Source organism: Miniopterus schreibersii (genome assembly GCF_964146895.1).
Source record: "Miniopterus schreibersii genome assembly, chromosome: 2".
NCBI classification, from domain to species: Eukaryota; Metazoa; Chordata; class Mammalia; order Chiroptera; family Miniopteridae; genus Miniopterus; species Miniopterus schreibersii.
In genome coordinates, this window is record NC_138102.1 from 94,814,938 (window position 1) to 94,834,162 (window position 19,225).

The following is a 19,225-nucleotide window of genomic DNA, read 5'->3' on the forward strand; positions in this document are numbered from 1 at the left end:
TATAAAGTATAACAAGCAGCTTTACAGAACTCTTTTATAAAATAAAAAATGATTTTTGGCGAAATTATCCGTCCTGGCTAGGGTGACTGACACTAAAAATTACCGAAAGAATAATACCTTTATTCGTGAGCAGTAGGGTGGTAGGTGCTCTAGAGACAGGGGACAAAGAATAGGAGGATGCATTAATTTGGCTGAAAAATCTAATATGCTGTATTCAAAATACTACGTCTTGTGTCAGGGTTTGTATCAGTAGCTCTTTCTCCATCCCCTAACCACACTAAAACTTTGCTCATGAAAGAAGCCAGAGAACTGGGTAGGCATGCACTTATTCATATGCATAGTAAGGAATTAACTGTTCAGTTAATTTTAGGAAACAAATTGGAGGAGCCAGAAATATGCCTCATGCCACCCCTACTATGCTTCAAATCATTTGCACCATCCCAATGTAATGGTCAAAGACACAGTTTTAGACCTTTTTTTCTATTAACTGAATGTCCTTAATGTTTTTAAGCAAATAGTTTGAGCAAACTATAACTTCAAAAGTACATGCTTATGGAGGTTTAACTAAAGCCTCCAGGCAGTGCCTTAGTGCCTGCCCACCCTCTGTGTCCCTTAGGGTGTATTAATTCCCCTTAACTCACAATAAAATCTTGCCCTCACGTTTAAACTTCTCAAAAAAAAAAAAAAAAAAAAGTACATAATTTCAATTGTTCTAAGAGCAAATACTAATGAGAGAAGGAGAGCAGACACTGGTAGGCATTAGGCACTTCCAGAAGGCAAATGAGTCACCACACAGAAAAGCACGTGGTCTGTGCTCCAGGATTTTTCATAAATTGGATCTTAATCTCAGATGTAATTGTTGGGGAGCTCGTCCACTGATCAAAACCTTGTTCACACTAGGAAAACTGCATGTTCAATGACCATCTGAAGCCTCAGGTTCTGTGTTCTCTGTGCTGGCACTGTCACTGTCTCCTCATTAGCAGTGTCCCTCCTGCTTGGGTTGTGTGTGTGACTCGGTAGCATCACAAATGTGGTCGTCAGAGCCCTGTGGTATTGGTGGAGGTGCAGTGATGCCAAAAAGGTGAAATAGTTAAGAGGGTTATTTAGAGAAACTGGGGAGCCTTGGCTGGTATTGCTCAGTTTGTTGGAGCATCATACCATATACTGAAATGTTGTGGGTTCGATCTCCAGTGGGGCATGTATAAAAGGCAACCAATTGATGTTCTCTCTTACATCGATGTTTCTCTCTCTCTCCCTCCCTTCTCTTTTCTCTAAAATTAATAAGCATATCCTCAGTGAGGATTAAAAAATAATAAAAATTAAAAATGTGGGGATTAAAGAAAAAGAGTTCTGATGTGTCCATGTATAGCAATGAACCCATAAACTAGCCCTCTTACCACAGCAGGCTAAATGTATGTCCCTCTTATTCCAAACATGCACTTTTAGCCTTTTCTTATTATCTTTCAACTCCTAAAGTTGCCTTTGATGTTTATTTTCAATGCATTTTTATTTGATGAAAATATTGCGGGAAAGGGAGGTGCTTTGATTTGTCCCAGTCCTTTAATCCCAATGTCTGGCCGGGATCCTGAATGCTTAGGACTGGCAAGAGCTCAACCCAGCCAGCATTTGTGGGTCACTTCTTACAAGGGCGATACTTAGCAACAGCAGATTTAAAGGAGGAGCCTTTAAATATGTACATTACTATAAGACTACCTGGAGTAAGGTAGGTACAGCAAGAAAAATTCAACATTTCAAAGACCAAAAAATGTCCTACAGTTGCTGGGATCAAGGTGGCCTTTGCTGAGGACAAGGTCTATAAACACTTGAATTGAAAACAGAGTATTTGGTCAATGAAAAGAATCCTTCCCAAAGACAAGTGTGCCTGACCTCCAGGCCTTCTGATGTATGGCACCATCTTACCCTAGCACATGTCAAATGAGGCCACAGCCTACCTGCTCACCAGCAGCACTCTCCCCTACCACCACCACCAGTTAGTCATATCTCATTCCCTCACTCACCCTTCCAAGTGAGAGTGGCAAGTAACAAATCTGCTATTTTTTTCACAGCCTAGGTCTCAGGTTAATATTCCTGCCACAACATTTCTTCTGAAGTACTTCCACAGCCTAGGACCTTGCATGCACTCAAACACAAAGTTCTATAACAGCAGAATCAGCTCCAAATGGTCCCAATCTTTTTAAGGAGATACTGAATTGATTTTCAGAGACAACAAAACTGTAGCCATGTAGCAGAAGCATGCACAGAGGAGAGAACTTAGACCTCCAGCTGTACCCAGAACAGAAGTCCCACCATCCCCATCCCCCCAAGGAACCAAAGGACCAGGATATGACTGGAACTTGAACTCCAGAACCCTTTCAGAAGGCAAGGGTCCATTGTCCAGAAAGATGCGGCGCCGATGCCCTTTTACTATAAGTGGCCAAGCTCTAAGGTCCTCCAATTAGAATTTGCCTGCCAGCTCTTCTGCATACGTGCTTCCCCTAAACCCATATAAACCTTTGGCCTGGTCCAGCAAGCAAGATGGATTTGAGGCACCACTAGGTCCCCCATCTTGATTGACACTTTCTTGACCATAAGCCTTTCCCTACTCCAAACTCTGACATTTTGAGTGTTGGCTTTTTGAAGCATCAGGCACCCAGACTTGGGTGTCTATAACAGTTCTAAACTGCCCTGTGCAGCACCTAAGGGATCCCTTATAGGACTGGCTGTGAATTAGCACCATTGTCCTTGTCTAAACAAGCTATGTGGATGTGATTTTCTTCATTATATCCTGATCACCACACTTTCTTCTTGTCCATCAGAGCAAGAAAAGTCAAAATCTGGACATGTGAGGAGTACTAAGTCTTAGAGAAACTAAGGAGCAAACGGGTTAACTTGCTGCACATTTTCTAGGGTTACTGAGGAATTTACCTAAATTACCAAATTATGAAGGTGCAAAGAATGAGAATTTCAGGTAACAGGCACCCAAAAGTAAAAACTTAAACAAAATTCACTTTCAGTAACTATTTCCTCCCTGAGGAATCTTAAGAGAACTGGGACTAAAAGACCAATTTTGGAAGTCTTCTACTTTTAGACACCAAAAGGAATAAATAGCTGTGAATTCTGCAATAGAAAAAGGCCTTGTCTGTGATGAGGCTGAATAGACTGAGCCAGGGAGTGCCTATGACATGAGGACATGGGGCACAGTCACCAGATTGGCTTGATCGACCTACATATCGTTCAGCTGCTGCAGGGCCAGGCACACAAGCAGGGTTCAAGACAGGTCAGTTTGATAAGGGAAAATTCAGTCTAAAATGACCGACAGTTCCCCCAACCCCTAGGGCTTCCCCTATTGCCATCCTGCTATGTTCCCGCGCATGCCAAACCAGAAAGGGTTTTTCCCCGCCCTAAGCAAGGTATAGTTGCCATGTAGGTGGAAGCATGTACCTTATATAACTCCTTGCCCAATTGTGCTCTGGGCTCAGGCTTTGGAGTTGGACTTCTCTGGGCCTGCCAGGGTAAAATAAACCTGAACCCCAAGCCTCTGGGTGCCGCTTGGTCTTTCAGTAAGGTGAATGTCTCCGGTTCCACAACAAGTTGACCATGAAAACACCCCAAAGTGGTCAAAATATATCCCCCCAAATACCACAACTGTCTAGAGCACCTTGTGCAGAACTCTACTTAATGTTTGACATAGGGCCTAATATCTGCCCATCACTGGACTGTGAGCTGTCAAGGATCTGGATAGCCTATTATACCTTTACATGCCAAGGCCCAGCAGTGTGCTCAAAAGGGAACTCTGAATTGACCCAATAGATATGGCTTTCCCATCAAAACATGCATTAGTCCCACACCTTACACAGTGTTACAAATGAAGGAACTGAAGCACAGAAAGAGCGTAAGATCATGCACATCCCTGAGGGACAAAGCTCATTCAAGTCTCCAGTTCCAGGCCGATCAAATAGCTACCAATATGACATGATAAAAACCAATCTTGGGAAAACTTTTTTAAAAAGTCAAAATAGTTGTTTGATATAAGCAAGGTAATTAACTAATTAAAACTATTTTGGCCTTGGCCGGTTGGTTCATTTGGTTGGAGCATCATCCCATACACCAAAAGGTTTCAGGTTCGATCCTAGGTTGGGGCATGTACAGGAGGCAACTGATCAATGTTTCTCTCTCACATCAATGTTTCTCTCCCAAGCTCTCTCTCTCTGTCTCCCTTTATCTCTCTCTAAAAAATCAATGAAAACATATTCGTGGGATGAGGGTTTTTTTTAAAAAAAAAATATTTTGGAACAATAGATTGTCTATGGAGAGCTATCTAAGTTATAGTGGGCCTGATAAATTAAACAATAATAATTGCTATTATTGAGAAATGCAGGGGTAGTTCATACTCTCATTAGTCAAAGACATAGGCTTGTTAACACACTTTGGGAAATCAGAAGTAGATATCTCTAAAGAAAATCCAGTATTTTCCTCTATCCCTGCTCCTATTAATTCTACATGGTTCCATAGACAATGGCTCTGCCCCGAGGACATCTCAAGGGGTGTGACTTTCCAAGGTATTTATTGAAAACACCACCTGGAAGAAGCGATTACCTAACAATCTGCCAAAAGGGAGGACTGCAGAACCTTTGGCACTTTTGAACTGCAACTGTTTTCTGTCATCGTAAAGAAAAAGCTAATCATTTTTTCCAGCAAGCCACCCCCTCTTTCTCCTGCACAGACTATTATGAAATTGCCAAAGACCACACACTTGGCTTTCTCTGTTTTCACAGTTTTTAAAGCCATCATCAAAAGGCAAAAGGGGCAAGAGAGGAGGATTTCTTTCCAACCAGCATCTGAAGTGGAATTCCATTGGTAGAATGTTATTCTCTTCTGGCAACGTTCCATTGGTTCCATGTTCTTATTAAGTGTTTATCATCTTGCTTAAATAAAAGGGATACACACACGCACACAAAAATCTCAAACCTTATCCAATTGGGAAAGTGCCACGCAGTCCTTACAGTCATGCTATTTCATATTCTAGAAATGAATTTAAAGACAAAAACAATTCAAAATATAAAAGTTCAATTTATGATAACATTTATCTCTACATTAATAAGGAATTTGCAAACAAAGATGATTATCCAGGTCTTTGAAGATGTGCACCATGAATCAGTCCAATTACATATTAGTGATACAAGACAGTTGGTTTAAACAGAGTTGGCCCAAAGTGAGATTTTTTTTATTTTTTTATGTGAAATTATGTTGAGGGAATTTTGAAATGCACACCATCTGAGTCATAGGCACTGGCTCAGAAGCAGGAATTTCACACAAACATTTTTGAGAGGCAGATCAGTGATGTAAAGTTTGTTTTCAAAGGAGAATAAATTAAACATTTTAGTTCCAAAACTAACCCAGGGGGCAGGGAAGAACATGTCACTAGGCCCAAAGTTTAGGAAAGTCATTATTGTTCATCAATTCATCATGAAAACCCTCCTGGACCATGTCCACCATGCTCTGCGTCACAGAGATCAGCCCTCCACCTTCCCATCTCCCCCACAACATGGATTCCAGCAGCTGACACTCCATTCCTCCTGGTCTCAAAGTGCAACTCAGCCCTCCTTGTCACCCTAATTTAACAACACTTCCCCCATCTCCTTGGCCTAAGCTTGCTCTGGCCTCTTCGTTGATAGCATCCAATCAGGCCTCCCTCACAGACACAGTTTTAGATTGATACACACGAGATAGTCTTAGAGTTTCATATTTTTAACGGCTCACAAAATTAGTGCCTGTTACAATTAATAGCATCTTAATCCCTCAAGATGCTTTATAACAGTAAGTATCTTTGCTTCTCCTGTTCCCAGCACCTGGATTTTCTATTCTACCTCTGACTTTACAGGTATAATACGTTCTTCCAAACTTAATCCAAGCATCATCTCTACTATGAAACCTTCTCTGCTTCCCCTGTTGCCTGCAATTTTTCACTTTTCACTGTTCCTAGTCCACCTGGTATCCATTGCTATAACTCAGGATTTATTATCTACTCACTTTTTTATTACTCTTGAATTGTTTAACACATGAAACTTGGTCTCTCTCACAAATATCTTAGGTATTCTGAGGATAGGGTTATCCTCATATGATATTGTCTATAAGGCCTGGTCATGAAACATCACTGAATAAGTAATGGAAGTAGTAACAGAAGACATCCTTCAAACCTTGGTGGAGATTGTAGCTAAAGTGCAATATATTCATATAGCTAATCTCCAAAGCATTGCCTCAACAAGTATGGAGTTTTATTTTATTTTGAGACTTATTCGTCTTGTTTTGAATCATTCATTTTCTGTGGGGGCAGGGAGTAAGTAGGCAAAGGGATTGTGAAAGAGTCTGAGACCAGTATGCCCTTTGTGGCACAAAACAGTGGCACCAAATATTACTGTGTGTTGAAGTCACCTGGGTAATTTATTAAAAATAAAATTTAATGCCTTAAGATCACCCCAAGACTACTTAAAATATACCTCCCAAGCAATGTCAGGAACTTATCTCTACTTTAGCAAGCTCCTTAAATGTTCTGGACAGCCAGTTTGGTGCAGGTTACTGGGTTAGCATTTGAAATCCCTCATGTAAACACTGGCTTCAAATCTTGGTTCTGGAACTAAGAAGCCATGTGATTTAGAAGTTGTTTAAACCCTTTGATTCTTATTTACTCATCTGTGAAAATGGAAAAATGAAATCTAATTGCAGTAAGAAGATTACCCTGTTCTTACTTCTGTCCTTGGTTTGGCTTTGTCCTCTGGGCCTGGGAATAGTTATCCCTCCATTACAGGGAGTGTCAGTCATCTCAGTGCCAATCCTCCTGGAAAGAGAAGATGCTGAGACCAGAAGTAAAATCTTCAAGAGTAGTTTTATCCTGGGAAACAATCTCAAACTCTCTCTTGGGCCCCATAGTATAGGTACAGCCTGATGTGATCCTAGGTGGAGGGTGGGAAGGATGTGTTGATCTCTGCCACAGGAGGTAGGCTTGAAGCTCCACCATAAGACTTCCTTCAGAGGACCCTATGAGATAAGTTGATGCCTGAGGGTTTGAGAAGAACCACATCTAGTAACAAGCTGTGCATTATTTATTGTATAAATGACTCTTTTTGTTATCCTGGAAATTTAGCAAAGTCTTGTCAAATGTTAAAACCTGGTAGGTATGTGTTGCATAGCAGGAAATGAAGGCTAAAATGGTAAGGAAGAGACCAGAATAATTTTATCAAACTCCTGAAAGGAAGGTAAAAAAAAGGTTAAAATTATAATTTTTAGACTATATAAAGAGTCTTTTTTCTTATACCACTAAAATAAGTTAGAAATTTTTTATACAGCAACATATATTTGTTGAAAATGTTTAGTGATTAAGCTTAACAATATATGAGCCTACTGGTATAACTTAAGAACTGGCTAGGCTGCTGTAACAAAAACACCCAAAATAGATGGCTTAAACAAGATGCTAAAACCCACAAATTAGTAATCCATAGATGACAGCACCAAGGTTTTCAGGGGGAAGAAAAAAAAAAAAAAAGGAGGAATCTGGATCCTTAGCTTCATGACTCTTACCTTAGTTTAAGTCTTCATCTGCCAGCTCCATTGAATAATGGCAGTAGGTAATATAGGAACCCATACTATTTCTATCTCATAACCCTGAATATTCTCAACATGTAAGGCTTCTTTTTTTTTTTTTTAAATTCATGGTTCTTTTTATATATATATATCTTTACTGATTTCAGAGAGAGGAAAGGAGAGGGAGAAAGAGAGATAGAAACATCAATGATGAGAGAGTCATTGATCAAGCCCACAACCCAGGCATGTGCCCTGATGAGGAATCGAACCCCAATTTCTTGGATCCTAGGTCAACGCTTAACTGCTGAGCCACGCCCTGCCAGGCTTTTATTTATTTATTTATTTATTTATTTATTTATTTATTTATTTATTTATTTAGTTTTATATAGGCTTCTTTAATGTTTGCTCAACTTCCCACCATCCCAACCCATGTGAAGAGAGAAATAAGAAAGAGGAGGTGTGTCCCTTTTGTTTGGAATCTACTCACATCACTTCTACTTGCACCCTGTCAGTGAGAGTCTAGATCCAGTGGCCAAACCAAAATGTAAGACAGACTAGGAACTGTAGTTTTTAACTGTGAAGCCAGCTAGAATTTCTAATACTGTAGTCACAGAAAGAGGTCAAGAGTCACTTTTGGGAGTCAAGAGTCACTTTTGCCCCATCACCTCATGGAAGTTGATTAGTAAAACTCTTACACTGTTCTCTAATGAGCCTCTGAGAGCCACTGTGGAATCGCACATAGAAGGGTGTTTAATACACAAGAACTGAGTTCCTAGTGAGTTAAAGAACAAGACCTAGAGGTTCTACCTAAATCAGTGATCTCTTCCGTAAATATATGTAACTTGATCAAATATGGACACGCTTACTTTCCAACATTTATGTATTTCTCAGCAAAAACCACTACTTACAAGATAGCAGTCCTATAAATAAACAGATGAAAATTTTTATTCTCTCACCTTGAAGAGTTTGCTTTAGTGAAAGGGACAGTCATAGGAAAATGGCAGTAAGAGCTAAATCAAAGCATGAATGACATAATGGGATGATACAGTTGTAGAAATGACTAACCTGGAGTGAGGTGAAAGGGAGGTAAAAGAAGTCTTCACAAAGAGGAAAGACTGCTTTCCTATTAAGGAGTGAAAAAGACAGGGCTAATTTAGGACTGCAAGGACGAAGACAGTGAAGTTCACTGTGGCCAAAGTAGAGGTTTGTGAGGGAGTAACAAGTGAGCAGTGTGAGGTACTCAAGAAATAAGCATAGCCCAATCAGGAGCTAAAATGTTTTCTTGGCAGTAGGCAGTCAGTGTGGAGTACCAATGAAGCCCATTGTGTTTCAGAAGAATCACTATGGTGACCATGTAAAATTGGTGGAACTGTAGAGACACCATGGTGGGGAGATAAGTGTGGAGGCTCTTGCAGCTGCTATAATAGTCCACTGAGAGATGACAGACAAAAGCTTGAACCAAGATGTTGATGGTGATGCTGGAGAAGAAGATGGAGATACCTCAGATGTGGATCCTTCCCTCCTACCTTTCCTCCCTTCTTCCACCTATAATGTTTCCTGCGGATCTATGATGTGTTAACCCAATGGTCAGCACTGAGAATAGAATAATAAAAGATATTCTCTAGGCCCTCTCAAAAAGGTTACGGTATAATAATGAGCTCAAGATGATCAAAAAGAGTGATTATTGGCTATATGTGTCTTTAGAAAACACAGAAAACTAAGAAAGTAAATTAGTTATTACCTGAGATATTTCATTCAGGAGGCAAAAATCTTTATAATCTGAAACCAATTGGGCAAAAACTAATTAAAGTAGAGTTTATTGGTGAAAATGTTGGAAATTAGTGTGACTCTTAGGAAATTAAATACATACATCAGCATTAAACATCCATTCAGCAATTATTTATTTAAAGTTTTATAGAAGTCATTTCATTTTCTGTTAATAATAAAACTAAGATTCAAGTTATTTGTACTGTTAAAATATGTGCACATAAATATGCATTTTTCTAAATAGGCTATATGAGTGAGATAAATAATAAAATATGTCCTTAAACATTAAAATAACAAGAACATTTATTACTAGTTTTTGGTGAACATCCAAAATTGCTTCTCCATTTTCTTCAGTTTAACCCATCTTTTCAAGAGAGATTGTGTGAAATCTGTCTGACCAGCCAGAGAGAAGGCACCTGGGAGTTTCCTCAGAACCTCTCCACTTTCATTTAGAGGCAAGACTCAGGTCAGGTCTTTTCACTGGGTTTCCTCTGTGGAGTGAGCTCACCCAAGGACAAACAGTCCAAGCAAATCACAGGGAGGAAGATCAACACCTGCTTTTGCTTATATTTGAAGTCTTTGTCAGGAGAGAGTCCATGTTTAAACTCAAGACAGATTTATGACAGAGTCCACGTACTTATAAATTATCTTCATCTAATTTACAAAGGAAGATGGTACATCTCTGTAATAAGCAGGCCACTTAGTGAAACCCCGTGGGACAGAAAGTGAGTAGAACATCCTGTTTGACCAAACATGCTGGAATAATTTAAGAAGTAAGAAAGTCATTACCCTACTTGGAAACTGACCAGGAAACCAGGATTAACACCCAGAAGCCTGTAGATAAAGTGCCAAGAACTCTCTAAAGATTTAACTGCTTAGGGAGCTGATTACTAGAGGAGAATTTGCAACACTAAGACAGACTTTGGGGGAAAGCCCCATGTAAATTACTGTCACTTGTGAATAATATTTATACTTAATCCCTTAACTGTTTGTATGGAGTCAACTTTGAGGATATATGAATATACTTAATAAGGAAGTAAAATTTAAACTCAAAAGAAAAACAGCTAAATGTAGGCAAAAACATTTATTTCCTTCAATCCAGCTTAGCTCTTAGTTAAACTCCAACTCATTGTTGAAAAATAAAAGGACAAATGACAAAAGACACTCTAGAAAATATTGCTTAGCACTCAGTGTGCAGACTAGAAATAATTGGGAATAAACATCCAAGACTTTTAACAGGCTGTTTGCACTTGACTCTAAAACTGAATTTACTGGGGATGTCTACAAAATTAAGACACCACATGAGAACTAACATGCTGTGACAGGTTGTATTTTTGTTCCCAAGTATTTATTCCCTCTCCTATAAGATGACACATCTCCCATCTATTCTTCTTTGGCCTCCCTGTAGGCAGAATTCATCTCCCTAGACTACTGTATGGCTTAGACATGTGGCTTTATTGGATTAATAAAGTGGGAGCAGATGAGACTATATGCAGAAGAACTGCAGGTTCCCCCAGCTTTTTTGCATCTTTCTTCTTGTAGGAAGATGACTTATCCCAAGTGAACATTGTTCCAATGACCCAGGCCCAAGAATAAGATTCTTCATGCACACCAAGTAGAGCTGTGGCAGCCACTGACAACTATAGTCACCAACATAAAATGCCAAGAAGAAAGAAACACTACTGGAGACTGTAGGGACTTGGAGACTATTTGTTACCACAGCAAAGATGCCTAATATATATTCTTCCCTGATGTGGGATCACCATGTAAATAATTTCACAGAAAATCATTATTTAAGTAAAACTTGACCTTAAAGATCTGATAAGAAGATATGCCTTGTTCTCTGTATAACAGGTAACATACATTCCTAACTTAGCAGTGGAAGAAATCTCTACTTGCCTATCTATCTGATTTACCCAGAGCTGTATAATAAACAATTTCCCCAGTAGTTGTGGTCATAGACAAGGCAGTGACTTAAATTAAGTTTCTTTTTGGTGATTCTTTATATCTCTGATAACTGTTTTCAAAACTCCCTCTAGTACAATTCTCCCAAAGAATTAAGGATGTCTTCATTGTCCTCATTACAAAATTTTATAGACTCCAAACAATATGCTCATTTCTTTTGTCTTACATCCTTAAGACTCATGTGACAACACACAGGAAACTCCAGGACTCTAAGAGGGTCCCTCTGGTACCATGGAATTTCCAGAAAATTAACACAGAGTTAGGGGCAGTTCTAAAGACCTCACTAGCACCCCTACAATCATACCCAAATGACAGAGATGTTTGCTGACTCATTTTAAACATAAAATAAGCCTGTCTATAAAACTCAAAGTGCTGGTGCAATTGCACAGAAAATAAGAGAAACATAGAATGAATCCTAAGTCAGAGAAACCCAATAACCAGGTGGGAAGCTCCTCTGATCCTTTGAGGAATTTGGTAGGAGAAGAAAGAAGATGAAGACATTCTTCCCTTCCTCTAGTTGTATAAACATTTGCAATGGTTTTCTGAACAAAAAGAAGCATCTGCTTCCCAGTCAGTGGATCAAAGTGAGAGTGGGTGATGACTGCTTTCCAAGAGAAACCAGTCAGGCACCAAAGTGTAGAGGTGACCATTCAAATGCATGGGGTGAGTAGATGTTGAAACAGCCACACAATATTTCCAACAGTTCAGAGGAGATATTGCAGGTTATATCCTGGTGCTGGGAACATGTCTTAATTGGGACGGTTTTCATTTTTGCCTGAATTGGTTCTCTAACTTTAACTTATACCTTTATAACTGTGACATTTTTGTAAAACAAAAGATGTTATTGTTCCTCCTTTCTTCTGTGACCTCTTACTTAATTCACATAGCACAGTGGAGTCCTTTAATTTTTCTTTGGTTTTCAGCACAAAACTCTGTGGCATCTTCTTGATTGACAGCCAAATGTTCATAAACCTACCTTTCCAGGTACTTTTTTATTTGAAATGCCATTGATAGATTTAATTACATTCAACTTTCTCAAAAAAAAAAAAAAAATCCCATTGGCACAGTAAAATATATTGAGTTTAATATGTTTGGCTGCAAAATCTTTCATTTGGCCAAGGCTACAGAGCCTGAAGTTTCCCGGTGTAAATTATAATGTTATTTGAGATGAAATATAGAGTCATTTGTGGTGCTCAGAATGACACATGATGTAATGTTACACTTTATCTGCAGATGTGATATTAGATTCTGCTAGGACAGGTACCTGGTATTGGTTTCAACATGGCTGAAGATTGCTAAAATAAAATAAAAAACAACAGCTACGGCAGGGTTTTTTTTTTTCTTTTAAGAAGAGGAGTGATGAGCAGCAATTACAATGAGCTAACTGGTGTCTGACTACTCTCTTTCCTTGAATAGCACAAAACTTCTGCTCTTTGCAGTAATACTCTCAGCTCTATAATATAGAAGTAATACCACGTTCCACAAATAATAAATATAATAATAATAATAATAATAATGTGGAGTTTTGCATATGAAAATGATACAAATATTGACGACCTATTTTTCAAATACAGTTGAATATATTACTTTCCCTTTATAACATCCATCACACTAGTATTTACTTGAGGGATATCTGTCTCTACTTCTAGTCTCTAAGCCAAAGGAGGGAAAGGATATAATGAAGTACAGGGCACATGACTGTGCTCAATGCATATCTGTGGAAGGCATGACTCAACCCACATGTCCTTATTCCTCATGAGCTGACTTTTGCAAAGTCATTCACTTACAAACAAGACAGCTACCTGGTGAGGGTAGAGAAAATAAATATGTGAAAACTGAAGCTATGGTCTTGATCTTATTGAGATGCCTGCCATGATACAATAAGAACCCTCAAAGTGCATAGTGATCACCAGATGTATTAGCAGGTGGAAGGTGTTTGAGTATTTGGAGGGAAAGAGGAGAATACGATTTGCCAACATGATTTCTAATTACCTAACAACTTTGAAATTTTTAGGGATTAGGAACATTTATAAAATTGATTCTTTTAAAGTTAATAGATATTCAAATTATTGATTTTGACTGACATGACTCCAGGTTTGATTGCATGACCAATTGGATGAGCAGTTATGTAACAGATCAAAGTGTGAGACTTGATAAAAGGAGGAGATGGAATCTCAACCCTATATTTTGAACAGTTCTAGGAAAATGCAAACTATTTATTATTTATTTATTTATTTATTTATTTATTTATTTATTCCCTTCCTTAAAAGAAAGGGAAAAATGTTATTTCACCTGTTTAAAATTCAAAGTCCTCAAAGTGATTCTAAAGTAATTACTTCATTGGATCCCCATAACATCCCCAAAATGCAATTTGGATTCTGAATCACATTATATAGACTAGGAAACAATCTCAACCTGGGAGGTGCAATTGAGCTGGACTCTATGTGTTCCTTTCCCCCCATCAAGCTGTCTCAGTTTGCCACCTAGTAACTCAATTTGCCGCCTGCTCATATTTGATCAGGGTGCATACCTTTAAAAGTGAAATGATTTAAAATTCAATGTGTTGTATCCCAAAACCCTGTCCTTCTTGCTTCCCTTACCACACTGTATGTTAGATGCTTCAATCTTGTGAAACACGTGAACTCAAAGTTAATCTTTTCCATAAGCTCCACACTTTTAAAGATCAAAACTGACATTTCGCCCACTCTAGTTTATGTGCCAGTGGCAAACAAAAGAAATTTCTACATCTTCTTTATGAACAGAATATTTTGGCACATAGGAGCTTCTTTATGGCAGGGTTCAATCAGACTGCCCAACATTCAGAGTGCTCCAAAGCCACTGCATCTAATCAGGTTTCCTCAGTGAAATTTTCCTGCAGGGCTAGTGAGGGTCATATAACATCTCAAAGCATTTTTCTTTAAATCGGGGGATTGTTGTTCTTGCTATGTTTGAATTCATTCCCTGTTGCTTAGCAAATCTAACTCTAGGAAAATTTTCAACAACTTTTGAAAAAATAATCTCTAAGTCATTTTACACATGTTTATTAAGGGTTTTTTTTTTTTCTTTTTCTTTGTAATTTTCCTAGAGGAATAAAAATTATAAAAATCACTGACAAAAAATTCTTATTTATTCATTCACCAGTCAAATATTTGTAAGTTCATATAATGAAAAACAATTATAGAAAGTCAAAGGAAAGACAGGAAGGAGAGAGAGAGGAATTTGTATTTCTCTCTACCAAGATCCTTAACAAAAAAAGGCCAAAACAAATACATGGTTCAGGTTGCATGAGCATGTTGTTGGCCATGGGGGTAAACTAAGCCTGCTATATTTAAAACCATCAAAAGAAAGGTTGAAGAGAAAAGATATGTGAAGAAATGCTAAGAGGCCACTTAACAGATTTAGTCAACTCTCCAGACTAGGTCAGTCATTTTCTAAAAAATTAAGAGATGTGACTGAAGTAAGAGGCAGATGACAATCACAAATGGACAGCAAAAATATTTCAGAAAACTCATAGATATGCAAATTTTTTGAAAAGAGAATAGGTATATTATAAAGGATAAGTATATTTTTTGATCATTGCAAAAGAATTAAAGAATGGATTAACATTTAATTGATGAAAACTTAGAAAAACAAAGGTTTAATAAGAGTGTATAATAGTTGACCAAGGAAAAGTTATTATAAATTTTACCTACATTTGTGAATGTTCATCTTCGATTAAGGGAATATTGTGAACATAATATTTATCTAAGTTTGAAAAAGACCTCTGAGAGGAGTAAAAAATTGGTTTATGACATTAGTCAGGGTAGTTAGTCTACATGCTATATCAAGCAATCCTCAAATTCCAGTAGCTACGTATAGTACAGGTTTATTTCTCCCTCATACCACAGTCCAATGTGAAGGCATTTTGATTGATACTCAAGGTTCCATCCATCTTGTGGCTGTGCCTCCTCTAAGTCTCCACGTCCTTTTCATTGAAGCCAGTGGATGAAAACAGATAAAGAAGATTGAGCATGAGAGGCTTTTTGGCACCTGCCTGGAAGTGGCTCCATCACTGCTATTTTCATTCCATAGGCCAGAAACTAGTCTCAGGGCCACATCCAACTGAAAAGGAGGCTGGGAAATTAGATCTATCAATAGGCAAAAGAAGTCAAGGAAAGCATGAATAACATGAATAGCAGTGAGTACTAGCAGTCTTCATCACAATGGAAGTACAGTGATGGTTGTATCTACAATGTTTTGATTAATAAATCTTATGTTGGATATTGCCTGACTCTGCTACACCCAATATTTTTATTAACAACATAGTCAGAAACCTAGAAGTGTTCTTCTGATTTTCAGATGACACACAATTGGGAAAAAGAGCTAATAAGCTAGGTCAGTGGCTATAAAACTTGTTATGTAAGAATAAATATTTTAAGCTTTTTGGGCCACATGATCTGTCCTGAATACTCAACTCTGCCATTGTAGAACAAAAGCAGTCTCAACAATGCATATACTAATGTGTGTGGCTCTGTTAAAAAAAAATATTTACAAAAAGATGTGGCTGCCCAAATTTAGTCTACAGGTTATAGTTTGTCAATCTCTGGGCTAAGTAACAGAATCAGAATTCAAATAAATAGTATAATGAGTGGAAAAGAAACAAGATTATGTTTAGCCCAATTACATTTAAAATTCTTCATATAAATTGAAAAGAAAAGCACTCCATGAACAAGTAATAATGTAGTCCTTCTGAAAGATACCATTATACAAACTGTGCTTCACAAAAAACTCAAAGGAGTTAACAGTGTATTGTGACTACCTAAACATTGTAAATGGGGTAACATGGCTAGTTGTTGTGTCTCCCTGGGGTACACCAGCCAGCTCCCAAGAGTTGGTGAGTTTGTCAAGGTCCCATGTTGGATCCTTGGCCCACAAACCTGATTTATCTATCAGAAGTAGAAAAGGTCATGTAGTTTCACACAATACATTGAAGAATTTTCACAAAGTTAGAGTTGTACAACAACATCAGGGCTAGTCATGCTAAGTAAGAAGTGAGTTTCCTGGCTCTGGAAGGGATCAAATGACCTGTGATCAGTCACCTTTCATAGTGGTGTTAGGAGATTCTGGTGTTAGAAGAAGGTTGGATTTGATGACTTTTGTGGATTCTTATAAACTCTACAGAATGTATGAATATAAATTACAAAATAAGTGAACCTCAGCGTATTTCTTTCATATTCACCAGAACTGAGTGTTGTGAAGAGAAAAATATCCCTGTGAGAAACTCTTTCTGACATTGAACTCAAAGTTCTTCCCACCCTCCCATGCCTACCACCATGTATTGATCCCTGCCATAGAATCATAGGATCTTAGAGTTAGATAAACAGTTTTAAGAATATCCATACATATTCCCACCCAGAGGAAAATCTCCTTGGCATCAGCACTGACCAGTGGCCATTTGCCTTCTTGGACACAGTCAGACCAGGAGCAGAGCATTTCATGAGGCAGCTCCATTCATCCTAGAACATTTCTATTCATTAGAAGAACCCTCCATGAATCAGCTGAAATGAATGTACCCTGCTGTAAGTGTCATCTTTCGGTTACAGATTTTGCTTGCTTTCATTTCAGCAGCTCACTGACTTCAGTTTTTGTTTAATTTGAAGTTTTCAGCCTCTGGTTCTATGGCAATACTTTGCTACCATGCTTATATTAATCCACTTTCTGAAGGTAACAGCTCTGATGAGGAGGACATGTGGGTATGCATGATGTAGACTATCTTTATTATAAGGATAGCAATGACCACCAATTATTAAATGCCTAGTGCTAAACAGGCAGGGACAGGTAAATCATTTATGTACATTATCACTAGTCTTCACAACAACCTTCAACGCAGGTATTCTATTAATTTTTAGTTGAATAAACTGAGAATGAAAACAATTTAAGGACTCACTTAAGGCAAACAGATAATAAATGGTATAGGCAGCATTTTGAATCAAATGAGTCCGATCCTAAGTGAGTGCTCTTTCCATTTACCATCCAGGTTATCTGTTTTATCTGCTCAGGTCAACTATATCTTTGCCCTACTTCATGGTTTGTCATCACACTTTTTCCAGTTGTGACAACTACATTATGTTGTAGCCCAGACATCCAGAAAATCAATGACTTCTAACAAACAAATAGAAAACAGAGTTAAATATAATGAACGTACATTAAAAATCCCAGCTGAAGGGTGAAGGGTACTCTGGTTTGAATCAAAGAAAACTCAAGTGAAAGCACAAACTTTACAAGAGAAGGTGAGTGTCAGTATTGACTTTGAAGGAAAGAGCATTACATGTCACAAACATTTAAACACTGCAAATCTCACTAGTACGTGCAGTTTAGAAAAATAATAAAGACATCTGTAGACAAGGGCATCCATAATATATTCAGTAAAGCTTAAAACAGTTTTAATAAAACTGAAAAAACCAAGTCCTTGGACCAAAGACTGATCACGTGCAAGAGTTGAATCAAATGAATGATGATGCTCAGCGTCGAAAGAAACATTTTTTTCTGGACTCTGATAGAGTGCCACCCACACAGGAAATTCAACAGACATATTAATTATACCTAGCATGTAACCCAAAAGATCCAGGGAATGTGCTCTATTTATTTTTCTTTGGGGTGGGAAGGGAGTAAAATAAAATGATAGCTGCAGATGATGCTGAGATCTGGATGTGCTGTGTTCATCTGAAAAACTTTAAGTCACAAGAATTCTTCCCAAAATTGTTATCTTTCTCTGTAAATAAACCCAAGCCTTCATTTCAAATAACTGGCCAAATGCAAATAATTACTAAACTCAGTTCTGATATGAGCTGTTGCTCAACTGTGGAAAAGACTTCCAAAATGACCCTACTGTTCTGAGTTGGGTGGATTTTTTTCCACAGACTTCAGTCTTAGATACTCATGTCTACTTTATCTATCCCTTTTACCACCTCCTGAAATAAGATATGCATCTCTTCTGGACTCTTTCCAACCCCATCTATAAAAGCTTGGGCAATCTTAAAATTCCTGGTTTGCTAAAAGAACCAGAAAGAAATGTGAATCACCCTGAGCTTGCAATTGGAGGCTGGTATTTCCTCACTACTGACTTGACTTTGGTATATGGGAGCAAAGCTCATGAAAAAGTTCTGAAGAAGACACAAGTCCCTGGAGGTGATGGCTGTAGTCGAGATATTCGAGCTCTATTCTGCCAGCTGATGCTGAGGCAAACTTGCAGACCATCGTCTGAGGAGCGTTCAGGCTGCACAGAGCTTCTACAGGGCTTTCCATTGGCCCAGTGTCACCAGCTCCTCTGTCCCTCTCACCTTACTGAGCTTCTCTTGTTTCTTTGATCGAACCTCTCTCCACCTCACCTCACTGCCCTGGCTTGGCTCTGCCCGGAACACTCTCTCTCTGACTATAACTCACTGCAAAAACCAGTTTTAACAATTATCCTTGATAAACCCTCCTCCGGCTCTCCAAACAAGGCAAGATTCCCTTGAAATGCCTGATGCATGGCATGCCTGCACACAGGTTTGATGGTGTCCTCTCTGCTCTGAGCAGCACAGACCATGCTCAGTAAGTGGCTGACCAAGGACCAGTCTTTCACTCCAGAGCAGGAGCTATGTCTTATCATGCTTGCATTTCCCAAACAGGGCACAGCCTCAGACATACAGTAAGCACCCCACAACTATTTACTGAATAAGTGACTAACAGGGGCACATACTTCTAGTTCATAATATGATATGGAGACAGATAATCAACTAAGGAGCTATGTTATATCCTTTTAAAATTTTTCATGTTTTTAACAAAATGGCGATAATTTTTTTAAAAAGACTTCTTCAAGAGCAAACTCATGGTACCCTACTCTCCTCTTCTCTTAAGATCAACCAACAAAAACAAATCTGTCATGATGTGAAAA